Genomic DNA, 23,633 nt, shown 5'->3' with positions numbered 1-23,633 from the left:
TTCTAACTGTTGCTTCTTGACCTGCATACAGGTTTCTCAGGAGGCAGGTAAGGTGATCCGGTATTCTCATCTCTTTAAGAATTTTCCACAGTTTGTTGTGATCCACACAGTCAAAGGCTTTAGCGTGGTCAATGAAGCAGAAGTAGATGTTTTTCTGGAATTATCTTTGTTTTCTGTGATCCAACAGGTGTTGGCAATTTGATCTCTGATACCACTGCCATTTCTTAATCCAGCTTGAAGATCTGAAAGTTCTCAGTTGACATACTGCTGAAGTCTAGTTTGGAGAATTTTGAGCATTACTTTGCTAGCATGTGAAATGAGTGTAATTGTTCAGTAGTTTGAACATTCATTGGCATTGCCCTTCTTTGGGATTGGAATGAAAACTGACCTTTTCCAGTCCTGTGGACATTGCTGAGTTTTTCAAGTTTGTTGGCATATTAAGTGCAGCACTTTAATAGCATCATCTTTTATACTTTTAAACAGCTCAGCTGGAATTCAATCTCCTGCACTAGCTTTGTTTTTAGTGTTGCTTCTTAAGGCTCACTTGACTTCACACACCAGGATGTCTGGCTCTACATGAGTGATCACACTATTGTGGTTATCTGGGTCATTAAGATCTTTTTAATATAGTTTTTCTGTGTATTCTAGCCATATTTTTATTCTGATAAAAATACACATGAAGTTAAAAGATTAGCAAAACTAGGGATTAGTTCAGAACAGGTGAGACTCCAGCAAAAAGTAACATGATAGCCTAGGTTTAAAGGAGATTGATAGCACTTGGGGATGTTTTATAGGGTCTATCTACATTCGAGAAGTAGAGGTAATTACTTTAAGGATTCTGAGACACAAGTGCTAAATGGTAAAGTGATAATCAAGAGGCCAGATTTGTATTTACGTTCTTGTTTCATTAAGTGCAAGAGTCATTCTGATAGGATGGTCTATGTTTACTGCTAATCCAGCATGCTCTTCTCTATTCTTCTTGAGCCCCACTGCCAATCCTCATCAAGCAAGAGCATATTGGAGAGGCAGGGTAAGGGAGCATCTGTGGTATTAACCCTCAGCTGAATACATCCAGCATAATAAGCAGAGACCTTACTCACTGCCAAGAAAGGGATTCTTTCATCTACCCTATTTATAGTTGTCATTAGCCATATGGATGAAGTGAAGTCTACAGTGTTGTCAAGTTTAGAAATCCTGGCATTGCATAATTTATTTGGAAAACAAATAGTCTAAATCTTTTATTGTTAGAACACTAGCTCTGCAGGCATTTTAGAGATACAGATGGAAAGGGGGATATGTAACACACATCATATTCAAAAGAATTAATTAAATTATTAACATGACATGCAAGAAATAAAATTTTTCCCTAGTGCAAGGTGTTGATTAAGATCTAGTTTAGGTGATTAACTACAGGAGAAATGTGCTCCATGTTCTCTAAATGTGTTAATATACCATTTTTTGTTTTTCCTTTTTCTGACTTCACTTTGTATAAGAGATTCTAGTTTCCTCCACCTCACAGCTAAGCTCAAATTTGTTCCCTTTTTATGGCTGAGTAATATTCCTTTGTATAAATGTGCCATAACTTCTTTATCCATTCATCTGTTGATGGAACCAGTTTGCTTCCATGTCCTGGATATTGTAAATATTGCTTCAATGAACAGTGGGGTACATGTGACTTTTAGAATTATGGCTTTCTCAGGGTATATGCCCAGTAGTGGGGTTGCTGGGTCATATAGTAGATTTATTCCTAGTTTTTAAAGGAATCTCCATACTGTTCTCCATAATGGCTATATCAGTTTACATTTCCACCAGAAGTGCATAAGGGTTCCCTTTTATCCTCATTTTAGTTCTGATTTGCATTTTTCTAATAATGAGCAACATTGAACATCTTTTAATAAATGGGGTTTATCCCAGGGATGCAAGGATTCTTCAATATAGGTAAATTAATCAATGTGACACACTATAATAACAAATTGAAAGATAAAAACCATATGACCATCTCAATAGATGCAGAGAAAGCTTTTGACAAAGTTCAACATCCATTTATGATAAAAAAAAAAAAAAACTCTCCAAAAAACTGGCATAGAAGGAACCCGCTTCAACATAATAAAGGCAAGATATGACAAATCCACAGAAAACATTATTTTCAATGGTGAAAAACTAAAAGCATTTCCTCTAAGATCAGGAGCAAGACAAGGGTGCCCACTCTCACTACTATTATCCAACATAGTTTTGGAAGTCCTAGCCATGGCAATCAGAGAAGAAAAAGAAACAAAAGGAATCTAGATTATAAAAGTAGTAAAACTCTCACTGTTTGTAGATAACATGATATGATTAATATACATAGAAAACACTAAAAATGCCACACACACAAAAATCTACTAGAGATAATCAATGAATTTAGCAAAGTTACAGGATATGAAATTAATACACAGAAATCATTTGGATTCTTATACACTAACAATGAAATAATCAGAAAGAGAATTTAAGGAAACAATCCCATTCACCATTGCAACAAAAAGAATATAATACTTAGGAATAAATCTACCTAAAGAGACAAAAGGCCTGTATGCAGAAAGCCATAAGACACTGAAAAAAATGAAAGAATCAAAGACGACACCAACAGATGGAAAGATCTACCATGTTCTTGGATTTGAAGGATCAATGTTATGAAAATGACTATACTACCCCAAACAATTTACAGATTCAATACAATCCCTATCAAATTACCAATAGCATTTTTCACGGAACTAGAACAAAAAAAATTCACAATTTGTATGGAAATACAAAAAACCTTTAATAACCAAAGTAATCTTGAGAAAGAAAAATGGAGCTGGAGGAATCAATCTTCGTGACTTCAGATTATACTACAAAGCTATAGTCATCAAAACAGTATGGTACTGGTACAAAAACAGAAATATAGACCAATGAAACAAGATAGAAAGCCCAGAGATAAACCCATGCACCTATGGGCAACTTACCTGGGACAAGGAGGCAAGAATGTACAGTGGAGAAAAGACAGCCTCTTTTCTTTTAAGTGGTGCTGGGAAAACAGGACAGTCACATGTAAAAGAATAAAACTAGAACATCACCTAACATCATACACAAAAATAAACTAAAAATGGATTAAAGACTTAAATGTAAGGCCAGAAACTACTAACCGGCTATTTTAAATAATACTAGGCCTGGTGTGCTGTGATTCATGGGGTTGCAAAGAGTCAGACATGACTGAGCGACTGAACTGAACTGAACTGAATCCTCTTTAAACTTGGAATAACTGTATGATTTGATGCTAGCTAAGAAGGCAGAGAAGTCTTCTTCCTGGGAGAAGTCTCATTCCCTAATGCCAATCTCTGATTTTCAAACCAGTTTATTGAAAATCAATATCTCAATCAGTATCTCAATATTTTAATTGACATCTCAGATTTGGTCAATATTTTTAAACTGCACGTATTCTAATATTTAAGAATGCCAGAAAAATTACATGGACATTTTTTCTTAGCTAATAACCATTCTTGGAATCTTTGCTTAACCTTTTGAAAATGATACACAAGATAAACTCACAGGGACTAGCCTGTTTATTTATTAAAACTTGTTATTAGATTCATGTTAAATATATTTTAATGAAAACACTAGTGATAGAGCCATTTTCCTCCTCAAAAATCACAGCTCAAAAATAAGTTTATTGCCACTAGGTCTTTTTCTATACTATGATGCCAATTCATTGAAGACATAAAAGATAGGGAAAGAATATATATATATATATATATATATATATATATATATTCCTTACCACTAGTCCCAGCATCCCAGGTGGCACTAGTGGTAAAGAAGCCATCTGCCAATGCAGGAGATGTAAGAGACATGGGTTTGATCCCTGGGTTGGGAAGATCCCCTGGAGAAGGGCATGGCAATCTACTCCAGTATTCTTGCCTGGAGAATCTCCATGGACAGAGGAGCCTGACAGGCTACCGTCCATGAGGTCGCATAGAGTTGGACACAAGTGAAGCAACTTAGCAAACATATATATATATATATATACATACATATAAAGTGGTATATAAATGTGTGTGTGTGTGTGTGTGTGTATATATATATATTTATATATATATATAGGCTGCCATTGCCTTCTCCAAAATATATATATTTTGGAGAAGGCAATGGCAGCCCACTCCAGTACTCTTGCCTGGAAAATCCCATGGACGGAGGAGCCTGGTAGGCTGCAGTCCATGGAGTTGCTAAGAGTCGGACACGACTGAGCAACTTCACTTTCACTTTTCACTTTCATGCATTGGAGAAGGAAATGGCAACCCACTCCAGTGTTCTTGCCTGGAGAATCCCAGGGACAGAGGAGCCTAGAGGGCTGCCGTCTATGGGATCACAGAGAGTCGGACATGACTGAAGTGACATAGCAGCAGCAGCATATATATATTTAAAGTGATATTTATATATATGTAAAGTAAACTGAGTGACTTTGCTGAGGAGAAGAAGAGAAGACAATAATAGCCAAATAATTCTATTTCTTGTTAACAAAGAATATCCAGGGAGATGGTTATCATGGTATGAAAATCCATCTTTTCCTTAACTGAATCCCAAGGGGAGAAAACATTCAAAGACCATCCTTCCAGTGGCAGCATCTTTCCTCAGCAGTTTGCTGTAGGCTGCATGAATTATGCCTACCTTTGTACCTACCCTACAACTTCCCCTACAACTTCTCCAGACCGAACAGAAACCAGACCCACTGTTGATTAGAAGTTAGCTCTCGGGAAAAAGGAAAATTCATGAGGGAATTTATCTTGTATTCTAGCTGGCTGTAAGGAATCTTTCTTTTATAAGAAAACCATTTGTAGGTTTTCAAATTTGGAGGAGAATATGTAATTCTTTTAATTCCTTTCCCCTTCAGCCTGCCTTAATAAACTCCCTTTCATATCCTTATCAGATCAGGCTCACCTGGATTCTTGAAATGTCAGGGTGTTCCTTGCACAGATAACCTGTTAATTCACTTGACTCCCAAACATGAATTCAGAATTCAGCAGTTAAGCACTTTTATTGTGTTCTCCAGATACTGAGAATAGCAGGTAGGCATCCTTACAGTTTCACCTTGTGAGGAAATAAAATCAAAGAAATAGCTATTCATTCAAAATATCATATAATAAGACTAAGATAAGTAGAAAATGTCTATATATTTAATTGTTTTAAATAAAGTTAATTTTAATTTCATTCTCTATGGAACTAAACCCCTTCCTCAGCTCCTATTGATCCTGTGGAGTTATTAATCAAGGGATCTTACCATTCTTACCACCATGGTAGCTATGTGACCTAGGATTGCCAATCAGAATATCCCATCAGGGATATGATTGGTCAAAGATAGGCACATAACCCCAAACCAATCAACATCCTTTGGTGGTTTGATATCAATAGTAGGAAAAAATAAATTTCCTGTGGAAACCGGGAGCTATCAAGATCCACCTTTCCTACTCCTTAGGGATTGGCAGAAATGGAAACTGATCAGAGAAAAACAGCCAAGAGAGGAGGAAGAAATAAAGTCCTGTGTGAATATTTGGACCTGGATGTGCTTTCCATTAAATAAACCAATGCATTATCTTGAGTTTCTATACATTTTTCCCTTAAGGATTTCATTTCCTCTCTTGAACATGTATTGTAGCCTAGATTGCCTTATAACTCCCAAAATGAAACACATATCTTAAAAGAATGAGAGATAAATACCATTGAAAATAAATATTATGCTAAAATACCAAATGAGACCTATTATATTGCTAAGTGAGGTCTCAAACAAACAAACAAAAAAATCAGATAGACTAATCCTTTTAAGATTTCAAAACAAGACCAGACAGATCACTAGAAAGAAAAGCTACAGGGAGCCCTAGTCTCAGCAGGGAGATGTTGGATAAATGAACAAATCTCTTCAATCTCTGCTTTCAATAATTCTATAACAATTGTCTGAAGTTGTTCTTAATTAGACTCAATTATGGGATTAGTTTGAATTATATTATGAGGCATTGATTTACAGAATATAAACACCGAAGGCCTAGGTAATAAATGTGTTACAGTCTTGTGTAACGAAATTGCAGCAGGGAGCAGAGGGAATATTGATCTATTTATAATGAATTTATGGCCAAATTACTTTTTATTTCCAGTTAATAAATGTAATATGGGTAGGGGAGAATTTATTTAGAAGTGGTCCCTATTCATCAAGGAGGGAGAGAGAAATCTGCTGGGGAAATTCAGTTGCAGGTGCCTCTGAACTTGCAGGTTTCTGAAAAAGCAGGCTTAGAGGAAAGAACTGGAGAAGATGTAACATTCACCACTTCCTTCGTGAATGTAGTATAAAAATTTATACGATCTTGCTTCTCAAAATGACATATGTGATAATGTGCTATGAGACATAAATATGGTATAGTCTGGAAAGCAAATCAGATTCGTTTCAAAAGCCATGGCTAATTCCGAGAGCATATGTTAGTGATAGGCTTCCTCGGTGGCTCAGTAGTAAAGAATCCTCTTGTCAATGCAGGGGATGCAGATTTGATCCCTAGGTTGGGAAGACCCCTTGGAGAAGGAAATGGAAACCCACTCCAATGTTGTTGCCTGGGAAATCCTATGGACAGAGGAGTCTAGGGGGCTACAGTTCATGGGGTTGCAAAAGACTCAGACATGACTTAGTGACTAAATGACAACAACAATGTTAATGATACCCCAATTTTAAAAAACTGAGGGAGATATTATGAGAGTATTTATTTCAACTTAACCCCAGAAGTAATGATATTGATAACAGTTAACACCTGTCAAATGGTTACTGTGTGTCAAGCTCTGGGCCAAGTAATATACTCTTCTTAATAATATAATGTCACATGCTGTAGCCACATATTGTAGATAAGGAGGTTGATAAAGTAAGGATAGCTAGTCTTCTAGGGCATTAATTTTACATCTGGTTATAGGGGAAAAGGGCTTCCCTTGTGGCTCAGCTGGTAAAGAATCCACCTGCAATGTGGGAGACCTGGGTTCGATCCCTGGGTTGGAAAGATCCCCTGGAGAAGGGAAAGGCTACCCACTCCAGTATTCTGGCCTGGAGAATTCCGTGGGATTGCAGAGTCAGACATGACTGGGCAACTTTCACTTCATAGGGGAAAATGGATAATTTGCTTTGTATTTAAAGCATGTTTATATTAATGCAAGGTTGCATTAATGGCTCCAACTCTTCACTGCCCCTGAAGCCAGGATCTTTGCCAGTGACTTTACAATTGCTTCCACTATAAAGAGGTAGTATATTTCCTCACCTCCAACTTTGGGTTTAACCATGTGACTTAGTTTGACCAAAGGAATGTTAGTGGACTAGACATGAGCAAAGGCTTAAAAACTACTTACACACTGGGGCTTTCTTACATCCCAGTTACTGCTCTGCTTCCTCACTAGTCACAAGAGAAAGATGAGAGATGTGTGGATTCTAGCTGAGCTGCCCCACTCAAGAGGACCATTATAGGTCCTCTATTTACCTCAGAGTTCCTTAGTCCAGTCAAACTGACACACACAAAATTAACTATTATAGGATTAGAGTGCAAAATTTGATGTCAGATAAACTTGGATTCAATTTGTTTCTCTACCACTTTTTATAAATTTAATTTTTAATTGGACGGAAGTTGTTTTACAATGTGTTGGTTTCTGCTGTACAACACAAATCAGCCTTAATTATACATATATATCCTCCCTTGGGAACCTCGGTCCCCTACCCCCATTCCATCTCTCTAGGTCATCACAGAGTACCAGGCTGGGCTTCCTGTGTTATATAGAAACATCTTACCAACTATCTATTTACCCATGGTAGTATATATATGTCAATGCTACTTTCTCCATTTGTCCCACTCTTTCCTTCCCCACTGTGCCCACAAGTCTGTTCTCTGTATCTGCATCTCCATTCCTTCCCTGCAAATAGGTTCATCAACACCATTTTTCTAGATTCCATGTATAACTGTTAATATATTAAATACTATATTTGTTTTTCTCTTTTTGAGTTACTTCACTCTGTATAACAGGCTCTAGGTTTATTCAACTCACTAGAACTGAGTCAAATTGATTCTTTTTCAAGACTGATTAATATTCCATTGTATATATGTACCACATCTTCTTTATCCATTCATCTGTTGATGGACATCTAGATTGCTTCCATGTCATTTTTAAACCATGGGAACTTCTCTAAATCACTTTAACTGTTCTTTCTCTATCTCAAAAAAGGGGCTCCATCTCCCTTATTCTGTAGCTGGAAGGAGTAAATGAGTTACTTGTGTGAACTGTTTAGCCTGAGACTGACACATAATAACTATTTCAATGAATGATTATTATCGTCCCTATTTTTGGAAAAGCATAAAATCTATACCCATGCAATCCTGTCATCAAATTTTTATACCTGTTGAGATGTTAAACGTACACCCTGAGAGCTAGTTATAGATCCTGCAATTCCACCCCTGGGCCTGCTACTGCTGAGTCACTTCAGTCGGGTCCGACCCTGTGCAACCCCATGGATGGCAGCCCACCAGGCTCCTCCATCCCTGGGATTCTCCAGGCAAGAACACTGGAGTGGGTTGCTAGTTCCTTCCCCTCCCCTGGGGATATATCCAGACAAAACCATAATTTGAAAAGATATGTACCCTGATGTTCATTGCAGCACTATTTACAATAGCCAAGACATGGAAGCAGCCTAAATATTCATCAACAGAGGAATTGAAAAAGAAGATGTAATATATACATGAACTATATATATATATAATATATATGAAGATGTAATATATATATAATATATATTATATATATAATGGAAATTATTCAGCTATAAAAAAGAGTGAAACAATGCCATTTGCAGCAAAAGATGGACCTAGAGATTATCATATTAAGTCAAGTAAAGCAAACAAAGAAAAAAATCATATGGTATCACTTATTTATGGAATCTAAAAAAAAGAGACTAATAGATTTATTAACAAAATGGAGACTCACAGACATAGAAAACAAACTTATGGTTACCAAAGGGGATACGACAGTGGGTGAAGAGATAAATTAGAAAGTTGGGATTAACATGCTATTGTTTAGTCACTAAGTCGTGTCTGACTCTTTGCAATCCCATGGACTGCAGGATGCCAGGCTTCCCTGTCCTTTACCATCTCCTAGAGTTTGCTCAAACTCATGTCCATGAAGTCGGTGATGCCATTCAACCATCTCATCCTCTGTTGTACCCTTCTCCTCCTGCCTTCAATCTTTCCCAGCATCAGGGTCTCATTCGATGAGTCAATTGTTTACTTCAGGTGGCCAAAGTATTGGAGCTTCAGTTTCAGGATCAGTCCGATGACTATTTGGACTTCCAATGAATATTCAGTTGATTTCCTTTAGGATTAACATATACAGAATACTATACATAAAATAGATAGCCAACAAATACCCACTGTATAGCACAGGGAACTACTCTCTGTATTTTGTAACAATCTAAACCTATAAGTGAAAAGAATCTGTATACATATATACATAAATCTGAATCATTGTGCTGTATACCTGAAACTAACATAATATTGGAAATCAACTATACTTCAGTTTTTAACAGACTAGCCTCTGGGAAGAGGACTTGGATTTAAAGAAGACATTGTATGCATCTAAAAATTTGATTTTTAAAAAACCTTATGAATGTTTTTAAAAAGCATTAATTATACCCCATACTAGGACTGTGAAGAAGGCTGAGTGCTGAAGAATTGATGCTTTTGAACTGTGGTGTTGGAGAAGACTCTTGACTGTCCCTTGGACTGCAAGGAGATCCAACCAGTCCATTCTAAAGGAGATCAGCCCTGGGATTTCTTTGGAAGGAATGATGCTAAAGCTGAAACTCCAGTACTTTGGCCACCTCATGCAAAGAGTTGACTCATTGGAAAAGACTCTGATGCTGGGAGGGATTGGGAGCAAGAGGAGAAGGGGACGACAGAGGATGAGATGGCTGGATGGCATCACTGACTCGATGGACGTGAGTCTGAGTGAACTCCGGGAGTTGGTGATGGACAGGGAGGCCTGGCGTGCTGCGATTCATGGGGTCGCAAAGAGTTGGACACGACTGAGTGACTGATCTGTTCTGATCTGATACTAGGGCATGAATGTATTTTTCTAGAAAACACTCTGTAATAGGACAAACTCTAATATTTTTGCCTTCCCACATTAAGTATATGTCAGACACTATATGATCATTCTTGAGTATTGTTTCCATGGAAGAGAGAAATTAGAAAAACACATTGCCAAGCCCATTTTTTTTTTTTTTTAAATTAGCACACCAGGCAAGAGAGGGATAAACTGTCCCCTCCTCTCCAAATCTATGTCTTCTTTAGATAATTTCTCTAAGAAACAACCAAGGCCCTTTGTCTCACTTCTGTCATAACTCTTAACTAAGGTTTGCAAAAATATATACCCAATGCCCTTGAAGATGTGATGTTTCCTCTCATATGCCAAGCACATCTATTGAATACAAAGAGACCTCATTCCTTTCCCAAAGTTGACTCAGCAAGAGCACTCAGAACTCAGTGAAGCCCCCCAGGAAGACAAGTGTTGGGAGTTAATGCTTTGCCCTTGGAAAGAAATCTCTACCTGCCTATATTATTAGAAAATAATTCCTAGCTGGAAAAGCAGTGTAAGGACCCCAGGAGCCCAATCCTCCTCCATCTTGAGAAAAGATGTTGGAACAAAATCAATGCTACTGTTACAAATAAAAGTTGTTATTCAATTGAAGGAAAATTGGAGGGTTGAATAACAAATGTTACAGTCACTGCCTGTTCCTAAAAGCGTGTTCATACAGGGCAGATACTGATTACAACAAGCTGTATTTATGTAATCTGACAGAAATAAGTTATTATTGACAGGAGGAAGAGAATGGATCTCAGAAAACAAGCACCAGAGACATTTTACAACTTTTCTTTCTCTTGGTTTAACATATTTGTAAGCTGCCACTCTTTATAATAATTGACAAAACAGTGCAGGCATTTTGCTTTCTTGAAAGTTGGATGTCATATCTCATGTCTAAGATGCATCAGTGACAAGTTAAATTAGGCTGTAGGACTTGTGGAGGCACTTCTGTTCTCAGCCTAATGATTTGTGTATTTAACCATTTGTTAGAGACTCAGTCTATCAAAAAGGAGATTTGATTTTAAAAATTAATCTTGAGAAGAAAAGAGTAAATACAAATACAATGCTTCATGGTCAATTCAATTCAATTCTCAATCAATACCATTTTGAAACACTAACTGTGTTGAAGACAATGGGACATTAATTAAATAAGCAAGATATACACCACCATGAAAAGTCCAATGCAATAGACCCAGCCTATTAATTTTCTCATGGTTATATTTAGAATAATAGCAACAAAATAAGTCTTTCACATTCATTGGACCTCTACACAGGCTTTCAGTACTAGATGTTATAAAATAGCCAAATCTTCTAAACCAGACAATCAGAGATATAGTTATAAGATGATTAACATTTAGCTTTTCATAAGATTTTTGGAAGCCTCTAGAAATTAGTCTTCCCCTACATTTTCTTTTTTTTCCAGTGTTATTTATTTATTTATTTTTTAAATTTTATTTTATTTTTAAACTTTACATAATTGTATTAGTTTCGCCAAATATCAAAATGAATCCGCCACAGGTATACATGTGTTCCCCTACATTTTCTTAATAAATACTTTAAAATCATCTCATCTACTAATAGTGAATGTTTCTTGACCTTTCTATGTCTAAAGTGTCAAATTCAATGCTGGTTTAATCATTTTTTGTTCTACTCTGATTCTGCTATTTGACCATGCACACGTGCATTCAATCTGACTTTAATTTGTGCACTTATTCAGTGCTCATGCTTGTGCCCGAATGTGCCTTTCCACTCTCCACATCAACCTTGTCACTTAGTGGATGAAAGATTGCAGAAGGTAAAAAAGGCCTTATTATTTTGTGAACCCATTTCATGGCAGGCATGTCACTAACCACGTAGCATATGTTATCTTATCATCACTTAATTCTTACAGAACTGTTATGTAAGTATTATTACCTCCATTTTAAAAACGAAGTAATTGAGATTTTAAAGTGGCAAGATAATTTGCCCCAAGTCATAAAGGAGCAATTGGTGGGGTTCAGTCTCAAGTCAAAATCTCCAAATCATGAAAACTTACCCACTTTATTACGATGGACTGCTTACAGAGGTAAGGAGTTAGGTGCATTAATTGTAGAGGTAAGGAGTTAGGTGTATTAATTAACTTAGTGCCTAAGGTAACACTAGATGCTTAGTAAATATTGTTTTTGATGGCTGTTAATAATAATGAAAACTAATAGATATCACTGCAGATGGTGACTGCAGCCATGAAATTAAAAGCTGCTTGTTCCTTGGAAGAAAAGTTATGACCAACATAGACAGCATATTAAAAAGCAGAGACATTACTTTGCCAACAAAGGTATGTCTAGTCAATGCTATGGTTTTTCCAGTAGTCACATATGGATGTGAGAGTTGGACTATAAAGAAAGCTGAGTGCCGAAGAATTGATGCTTTTGAACTGTGGTGTTGGAGAAGACTCTTGAGAGTCCCTTAGACAGCAAGGAGATCCAACCAGTCCATCCTAAAGGAAATCAGTCCTGAATATTCATTGGAAGGACTGATGCTGAAGCTGAAACTCCAATACTTTGGCCACCTGATGGGAAGAATTGACTCATTTGAAAAGACCCTGATGCTAGGAAAGATTGAAGGCAGGAGAAGGGGATGACAGAGGATGAGATGGTTGGATGGCATCACCGACTCAATGAACATGAGTCTGAGTAAACTCCAGGAGTTGGCTATGGACAGGGAGTCCTGGTGTGCTTCAGTCCATGGGGTTGCAAAGAGTCAGACACAACTGAGGACTGAACTGAACTGAATAGATATCAATTCTTATTTGTGCCCAGCTTACACTCCAGTACTCCTGCCTGGAAAATCCCATGGATGGAGGAGCCTGGTAGGCTGCAGTCCATGGGGTCGCTAAGAGTCAGACATGACTGAGCGACTTCACTTTCACTTTTAACTTTCATGCATTGGAGAAGAAAATGGCAACCCACTCCAGTGTTCTTGCCTGGAGAATCCCAGGGATGGGGAAGCCTGGTGGGCTGCTGTCTATGGGGTCACACAGAGTCGGACACGACTGAAGTGACTTAGCAGTAGCAGTAGCAGTACAGAGGTAAAGGCATATCAGAATGAAATAGCTAATAAGTGGGAGAGTTTGGACTTGAACTCTGGGCTGTCTAAGTCTGAAAACTATATCTTAAATTTTTGTGATATAGTACTCGCTAAAACTTAGCAGTATAGGTCAGTATCTCCAGATGAAAGACTGATGGGAAGGCCAACATGCTTCACCAATGAGCTTTATTTTTCTAAGTATTAATCATCTTTCCCCTGGGATGTGTATATTTCATAATGAATCTGGACCTGCACTCCCAATGACTTTGTTTTTTAGTGAATGTAAAGGTTGCTAGTGCTGCTCACATCCTTCTGTTGTTTACAGCCCATTTAGGTTGATGCTGATTAACACTCGGCATCCTGTGGGTGCTCTGTCAGAACCACCAACTGACTTAAAATACAGAAATTTCTACTATTTTGTGATTTTTCTCTATTCACAAACACATTTTGGTCACATTTTAACCACTCATTCTTTAGCCTCTGCTTGCAATAATTACTCCTTCTTACATGTAGGACCTTGGAATTTCCCTTTTCCCCCCTCTCTGGCTATCTCTTCTGTTGGTCAGCTCATCATGGTCACACACAGGCTGTTATTGATATTACTTGATATCACATTGATCATCAAAAGGGTCATTCAGGGGCAATAAAAGTATAAATGAAGATCACTTGCCATTTTCAGTAAAGGAAGAAAAATATAATTAAAAACATGTTTATGAAGTAAACTAACCTTTTAAACATCTGTATATCTTTTGGACTAGGACAGTATAAAGATATCGTATATCTATGGGCATCTGTGTACATCTAAATTAAACTTGAGCCCTGAAATCTGACCTCTCTACCTCTCTGACGAGGAGAAAATGTGAGAAAGAAAAACACTAAGATCTGAATTTCTTTTCTCTTCTCTACATCTAACAGTTTGACAGAATTGCTAATAATGAGTGAAATGTCTAAAGAGGTTGCTTCAGAAAGGCAGAAAAGCAAAGAGTCTGTATGATCCATGCAGTGAATAGTTATCTCTCAAAGAATCAGATGTGCAATGTGCTGCCTAATTATATGAAACGACAAATTGAGATAAACACTGTAGTCACAAAAAATACCGAGAAGATATCTGACAATGTCCCAGAAATCTGTTTCAAATCCAAATGCTGCTGATTCTTAAAGCAGAGGAAAAAGAAGGAAATCAATCTTTGAGTCTCCTTGTAAGTCATGAAATCAAACCCAGTGGACAAAAGGCTGCTCTTGCCTTGGTTGCAACACCAGCTGTCTGAAGGTGCTGTTATAATTATCACTAGCCCTGTTTGTTCCAAGGTTGTTTTGTGTTTACATGTGATCATATATGGACATATTCCCCTGAGAACTGCAGTTGATGTGTTTTCTTTATCTAGGTACACAGCTGATATTAAGAAAGTATTAATATGTTGGGTTCCCTGCTAGAATCAAAAGAATAACAGAGCATTGAGAATAGTGGTAGAAATTTTAAATAACTAAAGGGAGTGTTTTGGAGTCTGAGACACAAAGCTCCCTGATTAAGCACTGACTTAAGAGCATACCCTGGAGAAGGCAATGGCACCCCACTCCAGTACTCTTGCCTGGAAAATCCCATGGACGGAGAAGCCTGGTGGGCTTGCAGTCCATGGGGTCGCTAGGAGTCGGACATGACTGAGCGACTTCACTTTCACTTTTCACTTTCATGCATTGGAGAAGGAAATGGCAGCCCACTCCAGTGTTCTTACCTGGAGAATCCCAGGGACGGGGAAGCCTGGTGGGCTGTCGTCTATGGGGTTGCACAGAGTTGGACACGACTGAAGTGACTTAGCAGTAAGAACATACCCTAGGCAAATAATACTTGTAGGAATGGTCAGAACTTCTGCAGAATGGACATCACTGTAGTAGGTTAACCCATGAGAGCTCTGATATCCAATGACTAAAAGCAGTTCTGAGATTAAGGACAAACTGCGTTAGATTCTTTAGAACTTTCTATGGAATTTTAAAATGTATTTATACTTAAAATTCAGCCGAGATCAATTATATAATAGATTTTGAAGTGCTACTCATATATTGTTTTTTTTTTTAACTGTCTAATGTAGAGTCAAAATCATGAACTGTTGGATGAAAGTTTACAATAAAAAGAAGCAATGATTCTTAATTCTTTTTGACCTTCTCATGAAAGTCATAGATTATTCATCTTACAAGACCAATTAACATAGGTAGATATATGGATAGATAGAACTAAGATTCGTGAATACTATGAAAGATAACTCATAGACCTTGTAGGAGTCAATGAACCTCATACTAATAACCACTGTTAGAGTTCTAGCAAAGCTAGAGGCTCAGGTGACATAATTAACTCATCAGACAATGTGCTTATCGTTTATTTCCTCTGTTAAAGACATTGGCCTGGAAACGCTTGGAGTAGAGTTGAAAAAAAATGTATGTAGCAGATCTTTAAAAGGGTTTAAAACGTACTATGGGCCATAGGACATGCACATAAATACTTCACGACAAGAGCCAGATGTTTAGCACAGATTAGATCTGCTCCAATAGTTTAAAATACAAGCAATTTATTCCATCTGGGAAAATGAGGGAGAATTCCATCAAGAAGATGGAATGATCATCTTAGAGAGGAAATGCCAAATGCACTGGAGTTACAGATTTCCTTCACTGTAAAGACTCTTCTCCAGAGAGGCCTGCTGACTCAAGGTGGGGAAGAGATCTGGCAGAGTTAACACTTTATGCCTTTCAGAAAAATGCAGTTTTGCATGATTATATTGTTTGTAGGTTATGGGTAAACTATATTTTCAATATACCACTTCAATTAAAAAAAATAATTGCAGGAAAATTGCTTTACAATGCTGTGTTTGTTTTTGCCATACAACAACACGAGTCAGCCTAAGCCATAAGGGGATAAAATGTATATATATCCCCTTTTCTAAGATCTCCCTTCCCACCCACCCCATCATACACCTCTATGTTGCCACAGAGTCCTGGGTTGAGCTCATTTGCACTTTCTTCCTCACCTTGAAATGAAAGTGAAGTCTCTCAGTCGTGTCCGACTCTTTGCGACCCCATGTACTGTAGCCTACCAGGCTCCTCTGTCCATGGGATTTTCCAGGCAATAGTACTGGAGTGGATTGCCATTTCCTTCTCCAGGGGATCTTCCTGACCCAGGGATTGAACCCGGGTCTTCCACATTGTAGACAGACGCTTAACCACCTGAGCCACCAGGGAAGTCTTCTTCCTCACCTTACCCATCACCAAAATAAACAAAAATTCATGATCATATGTCTATGCATTTTTGAAACAAAATGATAGCTAGTATTGATAGACAGTTTTTATTTTTATTTTTTTGGTCCTAAATCTACATCTTTTCAATCAAAGCATAAATTTGACAGTTCACTCATAATATGCCACAACCTAACATAAGCAGAAGACATTAACAAGATGTGGCAAGAATACACAGAAGAACTGTACAAAAAAGGTCTTAATGACCCAGACTACCACAATGGTGTAGTCACTCATCTAGAGCCAGACTTCCTGGAGCATGAAGTCAAGTGAGCCTTAGGAAGCGTTACTACGAACAAAGCTAGTGGAAGTGATGGAATTCAAGGTGAGCTATTTCAAATCCTAAAATATGATGCTGTGAAAATGCTGTACTCAATACGCCAGCAAACCTGAAAAAGTCAGAAATGTCCACAGGACTGGAAAATGTCAGTTTTCATTCCAATCCCAAAGAAGGGCAACACCAAAGGATGTTTAAAATTCTGTACAATTGTGCTCATTTCACATGCTAGCAAGTTAATGCTCAAAATCCTTCAAGCTAGGCTTCAGCAATATGTGAACCGAGAACTTCCAGATGTACAAGCTGGATTTAGGAAAGGCAGTGGAACCAGAGATCAAATTGCCAGCATCTGTTGGATCATAGAAAAAGCAAGGGAATTCCAGAAAAAGATCTATTTCTGCTTCCTTGACTACACCAAAGCTTTTGACTGTGTGGATCAGTACAAACTGTGGAAAATTCTTAAAAAGATGGGAATACAAGACCACCTTACCTGCCTCCTGAGAAACCTGTAGGCAGGTCAAGTAGCAACAGTTAGAACTGGATATGGAACAATTGGCTGATTCAAAATAGAGAAAGGAATACATCAAGGCTATATTTTGTCACCTTGCTTATTTAACTTCTATGCAGAGTACATCATGCAAAATGCATGACTGGATAACTCACAAGCTGGAATCAAGATTGCTGGGAGAAATATCAATAGCTTCAGAAACACAGATGACACCACTCTAATGGCAGAAAGTAAAGAGGAACTAAAGAGCCTCTTGATGAAGGTGAAAGAAGAGAGTGAAAAAGCTGGCTTAAAACTCAACATTCAGAAAACTAAGATCATGGCATCTGGTCCCATCACTTCATGGCAAATACTTGGTGAGGAAAAGGAAACAGTGACAGATTTTATTTTCTTGGGCTCCAAAATGGTGACTGCAGCCATGAAATTAAAAGACACTTGCTCTTTGGAAGAAAAGCCATGACAAACCTATATAGTGTATTAAAAAGCAGAGACATTACTTTCCTGGCAAATGTCCATATAATTCAAGCTATGGTTTTCCCAGGAGACATGTACGGATTGAGAGTAGGGCCATAAAGAAGGCTGGGCACTGAAGAAATGATGTTTTCAAACTGTGATGCTGGAGAAGACTCTTGAGAGTCCCCTGGACAGCAATGAGATCAAAGCAGTCAATCCTAAAGGAAATCAACCCTGAATATTCATTGGAAAGACTGTTATCAAAGATGAAGCTACAATGCTTTGGCCACCTGATGGGAAGAGTCAGCTCATTAGAAAAGACCCTGATGCTAGAAAAGATTGAGGACAGGAGGAAAAATGGGCGACAGAGAATAAGAAGGTCGAATGACATCACTGAATCAATGAGTTTGAACTAACTGGGAAATAGTGAAGGACAGGGAAGCCTGATGTGCTGCTGTCCATGGGATTGCAAAGAGTTGGATCAAGGTGGCAACTGAACAACAACAGTACCAGGTAAAACTATTGGCTCCTATCTCTTCCAGTCAGGTACTTCTAAATGTGGTTACATTTTTTCATAAGTGTCCCTTAGAAAATGAAATAGTACTAGCATTTTGTGCATTTAAATGCTTTTGCATTCCATTCAAAGAAATGAGTTTTCTGTTTTAATTTCATCTCAGTTCGATTTAATTAAAATCTAGCTCATTTTGTCATTGAACACTTTCTTAATTGCTAAAATTTTACTAAATCACTCAATGTGATTAAAATTTGGACAAGATTTTTTCAAGCTATGAATAAATTTGCATCCGGTGCTGATTTTCAAATCTATAGTTTCCCTTCTCCATTCCTTAAGTGAATACTAATGCTTTGTATTTCTTAAGGTATATATTCATATATTATTTCACATAGTTTTTGTAATAATTCTATAAGGCAAGCAAATAAAGTCTCATTATCTGTATTTTACAAACAGAAAACAGATTCAGACTTACCTGAATTAGAGGTTTGGCACCAAATTAGAATTAGAGCTAGATCTTTGGTTTACTAGTCCAGTGCCTTTTAAATGTATTGTTCTTTCTTTCTTTGCAGCCATTTTGTTAAGGAAACTATGCAAATTTATCCTTTCTCAACACTGCAAAAAGTTAATTTGGTTGCCATATATATTAGGAGATTAAAGCTGAATTCTAATGCCTATCCTGTAACAATCACTGTGGATGTATTAATAATTACCAACATTATTTCTGATCTTCATCTTAACACTATATTTTACAGAAGAAAAATGAAGCTCACAGGTGTTAAGCAACTTGCTCAAGTAACAAAACCTGCTAATTTTCTGTCCTTCTTGGTTCTCCCTCAGGTTATGCCTGATTTGGCAAATTCATCTAATCTAAGTCTCTACTCTAGAACCCATGGCTAGAGATCTTACCAAATCTCCCCCCCCAAATATCCTCTAACAACATTATTATTGCTGTCATTGTCAAGAGAAATACTTATTTATCAATAATACCTAGAAAACTCTTCCTTAGGGAGGAGGGTTCAGGATGGGGAACACATGTATACCTGTGGCGGGTTCATTTTGATATTTGGCAAAACTAATACAATTATGTAAAGTTTAAAAATAAAATAAAATTTAAAAAAAAGAAAAAATAAAATAAAACATCTTCAAAAAATATAAAATTAAATTAAAAAAAAAAGATATATGAGTGCAGTGTTTGCCCTCCAGAGACTTAGAATTCCAATAAAGAGATATAGTGCATATATAACAAGATAAAAATAAAACAGCAAAACAACAGAGGGTTGCATTCCCCAGGTATAATATAAAACTTTCCAATTTTAGGCTGTCAATACCATCAAAATAGAAAGGAATCAATGTGGAGTAAGGCAATATAACCTCTCAGAAAGGAGATAATATTTAACAAAAGATGAAATTCAGATAAGAAGAGAGGAATGAGAAGAAACTACATGCAGGAGCAATTCTAAAAAGATTCATGAAGTCAGGAAGTATAGTATCTTCAGTGGATCCTAAGATGATTCCTTTGGTTGATTTATCAGTTAGGATTGGATACAGCTGAAAGTCACTGAAACTTCAATTTATAGTGGCTTAAACAAACAAGGGTTTGCTTTTCCTACATAATAAGCTGTAATCATTAGAATGTGTTTACTGGTACTGCTTCAGTTGCTCAATGACTCTGTCATTTAGCATGTTAGCTTTCATTATTTATGTCTGTTGCATCACCTGAAAGTTGCTGCCATTTGATATATCTGTTCTTATTTGAGGCAAGAAAAATGTGGTTAGAGGGGAAACACCAGTGGCATCTGCCCTTTTCCTCTGGGAGAGACTGGGAAACAGGGGACCAGATTGCTGTGATTGATTTAGATCACAGAAGTACATTACTATTCTAGTTAAAGTCAAGATGTTAACAGTAATGAAAAAGGGGAAATTAATGACTATGCTAATAACTTGGGGCTTCCCTTGTGGCTCAGTGATATAGAACCCACCTGCAATGCAGGCACAGGTGCAATCCCTGAATTGGGAAGATCCCCTGGAGAAGGAAATGGCAACTCACTCCAATATTCTTACCTGGCAAATCCTGTAGACAAAGGAGCCTGGTGGCTACAATCCATGGGATCACAAAATAGTCAGACATGACTTATTAACTAAACAGTATAATAAAACATGTTAATAACAGTGCCTGTAGCATTTAGATTATCAATGGTAGAAATGCAGTCAATTCCCTCAGTGGGATTTTTTTTTCCAGAAAATCATGAAAGAGTAGAAAACCCAAGCAACAGTTTCAACAGAGCATATTTGGAGTTCTTGAGGAACTGGGATGTCCTTAGGGGTACACAGCATCCTTTTCACAAAGCAGCAGCTCTAGTGATTGGATCATCTTTTAGTTCCTCCAGTAGTCAGTTACTTGTTGCTTCCTACTTGTGAATTCCATCCATTTTCTTATTTCCATCTTTTCTTCTATTACTTCTGTTTTTTTTTTTTTTTTCCTCTATTATTGTGAACCTTTCTGTCTTGAACTCCAATCTGACTAGAGTTGCCAGATGAAATATAGGACACTCAGTGAAATTTGATTCTAATAAACACCCATTACATTTTTGTATAAACATGGCCCATGCAATATTTGTGACATACTTACGCTAAACAATGCTGTTATCTATCTGAAATTCAAATGTAATTGGGAGTTCTGTATTTTCATTTGCCTAAATCCAATAGTCTTAAAGCTGATCTATTTGACTAATCATCAGTAAAGATAGTCTTTGGAGGTCTATCATTCCACCAGATAGACCTCTGACCAGCACATAGATAGAAACCTCTGCCTTAGAAATCTAACCTTAGCCCAGTCATCTTAGATCTCTATGGTAGGCTCATGTAGACAGTGCATGGAAACAAATACTTAAGGAATTTCTTGATTCTTCAGCCCAGTCAAGCACTCTGTGGGAATGGAATTCTCAGAGGATTGGGTTTTGTTCAACAAAAAAAGCATATTTGTATGCTATGCAGTTTCTTTTAGATAGCAGACATAAATGCTTGTTCAGATATGCTGATTTCCTTCAGTCTCTTTCATATTTGTTTATATCAAAGATTCCATGGCATTTATTTTTCTAGGAACAAAATAAGCTTATTTTCCAGCAGGCATTTGTTGACCTCTACCATGGGTAGAGTGTACATAGAATAAAATGTCTTCTTTTGCACATAATTTCTTCTAATTTATCTCCATTTGTTTAAATATTGTCTTTTGTTAGGTTTTATCTCCTTTTCTGAGAGATCCAACAAGTATACAGTTCTTCTTTGCGTGAAGAATACATGGTAGATGTTGCACTGGACAAGTAGTAGAATAAGGCCTACTCACTAAGCTCAAGGAACCCTAAAATCTATTCTAATTTATTTCAATTCTATAATCTAATTGTACAATCTAATTGTCTAATCTTGTCATTCCCCATTCTGTTTCCTTTTCCCCCTTTCATCTAGAATAGATTTAAACAGTCTCAGTTCTCAAAAATGTCTAATGTACGAAGGAAACATCTTTCAGTTCAGCTCAGTTCAGTTCAGCCACTCAGTCATGTCCAACTCTTTGCGACCCCATGGACTGCAGCACGCCAGGCCATCACCAACTCCCAGAGTTTACTCAAACTCATGTCCATTGAGTCAGTGATGCCATCCAACCATCTCATCCTCTGTCATCCGCTTCTACTCTTGCCTTCAATATTTCCAAGCATCAGGGTCTTTTCAAATGAGTCAGTTCTTCCCATCAGGTGACCAAAGTACTGGAGTTTCAGCTTCAGCATCAGTCCTACCAACGAACACTCAGGACTGATCTCCTTTAGGATGGACTGGTTGGATCTCCTTGCTGTCCAAGGAACTCTCAAGAGTCTTCTCCAAAACCACAGTTGAAAAGCATCAATTCTTCAGTGCTCAGCTTTATTTATAGTCCAACTCTCACATCCAAGCATAACTACTGGAAAAACCAGAGCCTTGAATAGATGGATCTTTGTTGGAAAAGTAATTTCTTCTTTTTAATATGCTGTCTAGGTTGGTCATAACTTTTCTTCCAAGGAGTTGGAAGGAAGTTTTAATTTCAAGGCTGCAGTCACAATCTGCAGTGATTTTGGAGCCCCCCAAATTAAAGTCTGCCACTGTCTCCACTGTTTCCCCATCTATTTGTCATGAAGTGATGGGACTGGATGCCATGATATTAGTTTTCTGAATTTATGTTGAGCTTTAAGCCAACTTTTTCCACTCTCCTCTTTCACTTTCATCAAGAGGCTTTTTAGTTCTTCACTTTCTGCCATAAGGGTGGTGTCATCTGCATATCTGAGGTTATTGATATTTCTCCCAGCAATCTTGGTTCTAGCTTGTGCTTTACCAGTCCAGCATTTCTCATGATGTACACTGCATATAAGTTAAATAAGCAGGGTGACAATATACAGCCTTGATGTACTCCTTTTCCTATTTGGAACCAGTCTGTTGTTCCATGTCCAGTTCTAACTGTTGCTTCCTGACCTGCATACGGATTTCTCAAGAGGCAGGTCAGGTGGTCTGGTATTCCCATCTCTTTCAGAATTTTCCACAGTTTATTGTGATCAACACAGTCAAAGGCTTTGGCACAGTCAATAAAGCAGAAGTAGATGTTTTTCTGGAACTCTCTTGCTTTTTCGATGATCCAGCAGATGTTGGCAATTTGATCTCTGGTTCCTCTACCTTTTCTAAATCCTGCTTGAACATCTGGAAGTTCAAGGTTCACATATTGCTGAAGCCTGGCTTGGAGAATTTTGAGCATTACTATACTAGTGTAAGAGATGAGTACAATTGTGTGGTATTTTGAGCATTCTTTGGCATGCCTTTCTTAGGGATTGGAATGAAAACTGACCTTTTCCAGTCCTGTGCCCACTGCTGAGTTTTCCAAATTTGCTGGCATATTGAGTGCAGCACTTTCACAGCATCATCTTTTAGGATTTAAAATAGCTCTGCTGAAATTCCATTACATCCATTAGCTTTGTTCTTAGTGATGCTTCCAAGTCCCACTTGACTTCACATTCCAGGATGTCTGGCTCTAGGTGAGTGATCACACCATCATGATTATCTGGGTCATGAAGATCTTTTTTGTACAGTTTTCTGTGTATTCTCCACCTCTTCTTAATATCTTCTGCTTCTATTAGGTCCATACAGTTTCTGCCCTTTATTGAGCCCATCTATACATGAAATTTTCCCTTGGTATCTCCAATTTTCTTGAAGAGGTCCCTAGTCTTCCCCATACTATTGTTTTCCTCTATTTCTTTGCATTGATCACTGAGGAAGGCTTTCTTATCTCTCCTTGCTGTTCTTTGGAACTCTGCATTCAAATGCATATATCTTTCCTTTTCACATCTCTTCTTTTCACAGCT

At 37.5% G+C, this 23,633-nt stretch overlaps 1 long non-coding RNA gene across 1 annotated transcript in view; it reads right to left on the bottom strand.

The window, feature by feature from the left end:
* The window catches only part of LOC129628043 (uncharacterized), a 36,451-nt gene extending 17,454 nt beyond the window's left edge, over positions 1-18,997 (bottom strand). Inside the window, exons 1-3 of the long non-coding RNA XR_008702702.1 lie at positions 18,731-18,997; positions 4,951-5,100; positions 2,982-3,043 (exon numbers count right to left, since the gene is read on the bottom strand). This is a non-coding gene — a long non-coding RNA (uncharacterized LOC129628043). The remainder of the gene's footprint in view (positions 1-2,981; positions 3,044-4,950; positions 5,101-18,730) is intronic.
* Positions 18,998-23,633: the final 4,636 nt, after the last annotated feature.

This window comes from Bubalus kerabau, chromosome 15 (assembly GCF_029407905.1).
Source record: "Bubalus kerabau isolate K-KA32 ecotype Philippines breed swamp buffalo chromosome 15, PCC_UOA_SB_1v2, whole genome shotgun sequence".
Classification (NCBI taxonomy): Eukaryota; Metazoa; Chordata; class Mammalia; order Artiodactyla; family Bovidae; genus Bubalus; species Bubalus kerabau.
Note: the sequence above shows the minus strand (reverse complement) of the source record. Positions and strands in the feature narration are given on the sequence as shown.